The sequence below is a fragment of the Pristiophorus japonicus genome, chromosome 13, assembly GCF_044704955.1.
Source record: "Pristiophorus japonicus isolate sPriJap1 chromosome 13, sPriJap1.hap1, whole genome shotgun sequence".
NCBI classification, from domain to species: domain Eukaryota; kingdom Metazoa; phylum Chordata; class Chondrichthyes; family Pristiophoridae; genus Pristiophorus; species Pristiophorus japonicus.
The window spans coordinates 36,389,889-36,396,297 of record NC_091989.1 but is presented as its reverse complement, the minus strand read 5'-3'; positions in this window follow the sequence as shown (position 1 = coordinate 36,396,297).

The following is a 6,409-nucleotide window of genomic DNA, read 5'->3' as shown; positions in this document are numbered from 1 at the left end:
TTAAGAAAGTGTCTATCTCTGTCTTAAATTTATTCAATGTCCCAGCTTCCACAGTTCTTTGAGGCAGCGAATTCCACAGATTTACAATCCTCTGAGAGAAGAAATTCTTCCTCATCTCAGTTTTAAATGGGCGGCCGCTTATTCTAAGATTATGCCCCCTAGTTCTAGTCTCCCCTATCAGTGGAAACATCCTCTCTGCATCCACCTTCTCAAGCCCCCTCATAATCTTATCCATTTCGATAAGTTCACCTCTCATTCTTCTGAATCCCAATGAGTAGAGGCCCAACCTACTCAATCTTTCCTCATAAGTCAACCACTTAATTCCCGGGATCAACCTCGTGAACCTTCTCTGAACTGCCTCCAAAGCAAGTATATCCTTTCGTAAATATCGAAACCAAAACTGCACGCAGTATTCCAGGTGTGACCTCACGCAAGCAGCATTCGAAATAAAGTAAATGAGTTGATGGCACAAATCATTACAAATGAGTATGATTCGGTGGCCATTACAGAAACATGGTTGCAGGGTGGCCAAGACTGGGAATTAAACATATGGGGTATCTGACAATTCGGAAAGATAGACAAGAAGGGAAAGGAGGTGGGGTAGCTCTGTTAATAAAGTATGATATCAGGGCAGTTGTGAGAGAAGATATTGGCTCTAATGAACAAAATGTTGAATCATTGTGGGTGGAGATTAGAGATAGTAAGGGGAAAAAGTCACTGGTGGGCGTAGTTTATAGGCCCCCAAATAATAACTTCACGGTAGGGCGGGCAATAATCAAGGGAATAATGGAGGCATGTGAAAAAGGAACTGCAGTAGTCATGGGGGATTTTAACCTACATATCGATTGGTCAACTCAAATCGCACGGGGTAGCCTGGAGGAGGAATTCATAGAATGCATATGGAATTGTTTCTTAGAACAGTATGTAACAGAACCTACAAGGGAGCAAGCTATCTTAGATCTGGTCCTGTGTAATGAGACAGGAAAAATAAACGATCTCCTAGTAAAAGATCCTCTCGGAATGAGTGATCACAGTATGGTTGAATTTGTAATACAGATTGAGGGTGAGGAAGTTGTGTCAGAAACGAGCGTACTATGCTCAAACAAAGGGGACTACAGTGGGATGAGGGCAGAGTTGGCTAAAGTAGACTGGAAACACAGACTAAATGGTGGCACAATTGAGGAACAGTGAAGGACTTTTAAGGAGCTCTTTCATAGTGCGCAACAAAAATATATTCCAGTGAAAAAGAAGGGCAGTAAGAGAAGGTATAACCAGCCGTGGATAATCAAGGAAATAAAGGAGAGTATCAAATTAAAAACCAATGCGTATATGGTGGGCAAGGTTAGTGGGAAACTAGAAGATTGGGAAAATTTTAAACATCAGCAAAGAATGGCTAAAAAAGCAATAAAGAAAGGAAAGATAGATTACGAAGGTAAACTTGCACAAAACATAAAAAAAATGGTAAAAGCTTTTACAGATATATAAAACGGATAAGAGTGACTAAAGTAAATGTTGGTCCCTTGGAAGATGAGAAGGGGGATTTAATAATGGGAAATGTGAAAATGGCTGAGACCTTAAACAATTATTTTGCTTCGGTCTTCACAGTGGAAGACACAAAAACCATGCCAAAAATTGCTGGTCACGGGAATGTGGGAAGGGAGGACCTGGAGGCAATCATTATCAATAGGGGGATAGTGCTAGACAGGCTAATGGGACTCAAGGTAGACAAGTCCCCTGGTCCTGATGAAATGCATCCCAGGGTATTAAAAGAGATGGCGGAAGTTATAGCAGATGCATTCGTTATAATCTACCAAAATTCTCTGGACTCTGGGGAGGTACCAGCGGATTGGAAAGCAGCTAATGTAACGCCTCTGTTTAAGAAAGGGGGCAGACAAAAGGCAGGTAACTATAGGCCGGTTAGTTTAACATCTGTAGTGGGAAAAATGCTTGAAACTATCATTAAGGAAGAAATAGCGAGTCATCTAGATAGGAATAGTGCAATCAAGCAGAAGCAGCATGGATTCATGAAGGGGAAATCATGTTTAACTAATTTACTGGAATTCTTTGAGGATATAACGAGCATGGTGGATAGGGGTGTACCGATGGATGTGGTGTATTTAGATTTCCAAAAGGCATTCGATAAGGTGCCACACAAAAGGTTACTGCAGAAGATAGAGGTATGCGGAGTCAGAGGAAATGTATTAGCATGGATAGAGAATTGGCTGGTGAACAGAAAGCAGAGAGTCGGGATAAATGGGTCCTTTTCAGGTTGGAAATTGGTGGTTAGTAGTGTGCCACAGGGATCGGTGCTGGGACCACAACTGTTTACAATATACATAGATGAACTGGAAGAGGGGACAGAGTGTAGTGTAACAAAATTTGCAGATGACACAAAGATTAGTGGGAAAGCGGGTTGTGTAGAGGACACAGAGAGGCTGCAAAGAGATTTGGATAGGTTAAGCGAATGAGCTAAGGATTGGCAGATGGAATACAATTTCGGAAAGTGTGAGGTCATCCACCTTGGGGAAAAAAAACAGTAAAAGGGAATATTATTTAAATGGGGAGAAATTACAACATGCTGAGGTGAGAGGGATCTGGGGGTCCTTGTGCATGAATACCAAAAAGTTAGTTTGCAGGTGCAGCAGGTAATCAGGAAGGCGAATGGAATGTTGGCCTTCATTGCGAGAGGGATGGAGTACAAAAGCAGGGAGGTCCTACTGCAACTGTATAGGGTATTGGTAAGGCCGCACCTGGAGTACTGCGTGCAGTTTTAGTCACCTTACTTAAAGACGGATATACTGGCTTTGGAGGGGGTACAGAGACGATTCACTCGGCTGATTCCGGAGATGAGGGGGTTACCTTATGATGATAGATTGAGTAGACTGGGTCTTTACTCGTTGGAGTTCAGAAGGATGAGGAGTGATCTTATAGAAACATTTAAAATCATGAAAGGGATAGACAAGATAGAGGCAGAGAGGTTGTTTCCACTGGTAGGGGAGACTAGAACTAGGGGGCACAGCCTCAGAATACGGGGGAGCCAATTTAAAACTGAGTTGAGAAGGAATTTCTTCTCCCAGAGGGTTGTGAATCTGTGGAATTCTCTGCCCAAGGAAGCAGTTGAGGCCAGCTCATTGAATGTATTCAAGTCACAGAACGATAGATTTTTAACCAATAAGCGAATTAAGGGTTACGGGGAGCGGGCGGGTAAGTAGAGCTGAGTCCACGGCCAGATCAGCCATGATCTTATTGAATGGCGGAACAGGCTCGAGGGGCTAGATGGCCTACTCCTGTTCCTAATTCTTATGTTCTTATGTTCTCACCAAATCCCTGTATAACTGTAGCAAGAGTTCCCTGCTTTTATACTCCATCCACTTTGCAATAAAGGCCAAGATTCCATTGGCCTTCCTGATCACTTGCTGTACCTGTATACTAACCTTTTGTGTTTCATGCACAAGTACCCCCAGGTCCCGTTGTACTGCAGCACTTTGCAATTTTTCTCCATTTAAATAATAACTTGCTCTTTGATTTTTTTTCTGACAAAGTGCATGACCTCACATTTTCCAACATTATACTCCATCTGCCAAATTTTTGCCCATTCACTTAGCCTGTCTATGTCCTTTTGCAGATTTTTTTGTGTCTTCCTCACGCATTGCTTTTCCTCCCATCTTTGTATTGTCAGCAAACTTGGCTACGTTACACTAGGTCCTTTCTTCCAAGTCGTTAATACAGATTGTAAATAGTTAGGTTCCCAGCACTGATCCCTGTGGCACCCCACTAGTTACTGATTGCCAACCAGAGAATGAACCATTTATCCCGACTCTCTGTTTTCTGTTAGTTAGCCAATCCTCTATCTATGCAAATATATTACCCCCAACCCCATGAACTTTCATCTTGTGCAGTGACCTTTTATGTGGCACCTTGTCAAATGCCTTCTGGAAGTCCAAATACACCACATCCACTGGTTCCCCTTTATCCACCCTGTTCGTTACAGCCGCAAAGAATTCCAGCAAATTTGTCAAACATGACTTCCCCTTCATAAATCTGTGCTGGCTCTGCCTGACCGAATTATGCTTTTCGAAATGTCCTGCTACTGCTTCTTTAATAATGGGCTCCAACATTTTCCCAACCACAGATGTTAGGCTAACTGGTCTATAGTTTCCTGCTTTTCGTCTACCTTCTTTTTTTAAATAGGGGTGTTACATTTGCAGTTTTCCAATCTGCTGGGACCTCCCCAGAATCCAGGAATTTTGGTAAATTACAACCAATGCATCCACAATCCCTGCCGCTACTTCTCTTAAGACCCTAGGATGCAAGCCATCAGTCCAGGGGATTTATCCACCTTTAGTCCCATTATCTTACTGAGTACCACCTCCTTAGTGATTGTGATTGTGTTAAGTTCCTCCCCCCTATAGTCCCTTGATTATCCACTGTCGGGATATTGTTAGTGTCCTTTACTATAAAGACTGATACAAAATATTTGTTCAGAGTTTCTGCCATCTCCATGTTCCTCATTACAATTCCCCGGTCTCGTCCTCTAAGGGACCAACATTTACTTTCGTCACTCTTTTTCTTTTAAAATACCTATAGGACCTCTTGCTATCTGTTTTTATATTTCGTGCTAGTTTACTTTCATAGTCTATCTTCCATTTCTTAATCATTTTTTTAGTCATTCTTTGTTGGCTTTTAAAAGCTTCCCAGTCTTCTGTCCTCCCACTAGTTTTGGCCACTTTGTATGCCCTTGTTTTTAATTGGATACCGTCCTTTATTTCTTTAGTTAGCCACGGATGGCTATCTTTTCTTTCACACCCTATCCTCCTCACTGGAATATATTTTTCTTGAGAGTTGTGAAATATCTCCTTAAATGTACGTCACTGTTCATCAACCATCCTACACTTTAATCTATTGTGTGTGAAACTAATGACAGATTACAAGTGCCATAATATGTCAGTCACTACTGTTAAATCCTGAAGCAACTTTACTCTATGTAAATGATGCCATGATTTGCCTAGCATATAAATATAAAGTTCAGCTTTAATTGTCAGGTTTAAGTACGAGTGCGTTGAAGAGTTAACTTACTGTACATTCTGTCTAAGCCCCCAGACACAGCATGCCTTGTATACAGGCAGCTTCTCTTTTTCAATTTATTAAATAGCATCAGTCCAATGTTATGTATTACTTTCAACACCATGCCATGGTGATCCAAATGTATCACCCTTTGTTTCCCTGGCGGAAAAATACTGGGGATGAAAGTCCGGCTAGTTGTTGTCTCAATTTACCACAAAGCAAAAAATGCTAATCTAAGTGTTGAGGCTACTTTGGGTGGTATTATCATCGTTTTTCAGATTGTAACATAGCTTTTACATAGTGATGAGTCTTAACCAGTTGACTAAAAACACTTATGAGCTGACTGTCAGGATTAGATACAATTAACTTCAGCAGTGCAGCAAATGCTGAGTTGTGGCATGTTGTACTTTACTGGCAATCCAGACTATGCCTTCATTTCTACTACTAATATGTGTGTCAGACTAAATAAATTGTGAACACCATTCTAATGTTTCGTACGTTAATACTGGACAGTTGAATCCACATTAGCGTTGATGCAATATCTGCAAATAACTCACTTTGGGCTGCATTTTTTTGAGGGGAATTGGATACAAATGCAACATTTGCATGGAGAAAAGAACTTCTCCGTTGGACAGGTTAGAAGCAGGAAAAATGTTCCCGATGTTGGGGAAGTCCAGAACCAGGGGTCACAGTCTAAGGATAAGGGGTAAGCCATTTAGGACCAAGATGAAGAGAAACTTCTTCACTCAGAGAGTTGTGAGCATGTGGAATTCTCTACCACAGAAAGTTGTTGAGGCCAGTTCATTAGATATATTCAAAAGGGAGTTCGATGTGGCCCTTACGGCTAGAGGTATGGAGAGAAAGCAGGAATGGGGTACTAAAGTTGTATGATCAGCCATGATCATATTGAATGGTGGTGCAGGATCGAAGGACTGAATGGTCTACTCCTGCACCTATTTTCTATGTTCCTATGTTTCTATGTTACTGGTACAAATTAAGGTGCCCTTTGCACAAGTATATTAAGGATAGCAGGACTCGCAGGTTAAAGGAGCTCCATGTATCAGAGCATCTGTGTAACTATCATTACTTGTACCCAGTCATGTGACCAACATACTAAAGGCTTCAACTCCACAGGTAAAATGTTACAGATTCACACCCCGAGAATGGAAGCATGGTGATTGTGCCCCAGCTAGTAAATGCTAGCGGGGATGGCACTGGGAGGCATGTTCCAGGAGATCAAGGGAATGGTAACATAGTGGTTATGTTGCTGGATCAGTGATTCAGAAGCCTGGACTAATGATCTAGAGATGTGAGTTCAAATCCCACCATGGCAGCTGGGGAATTT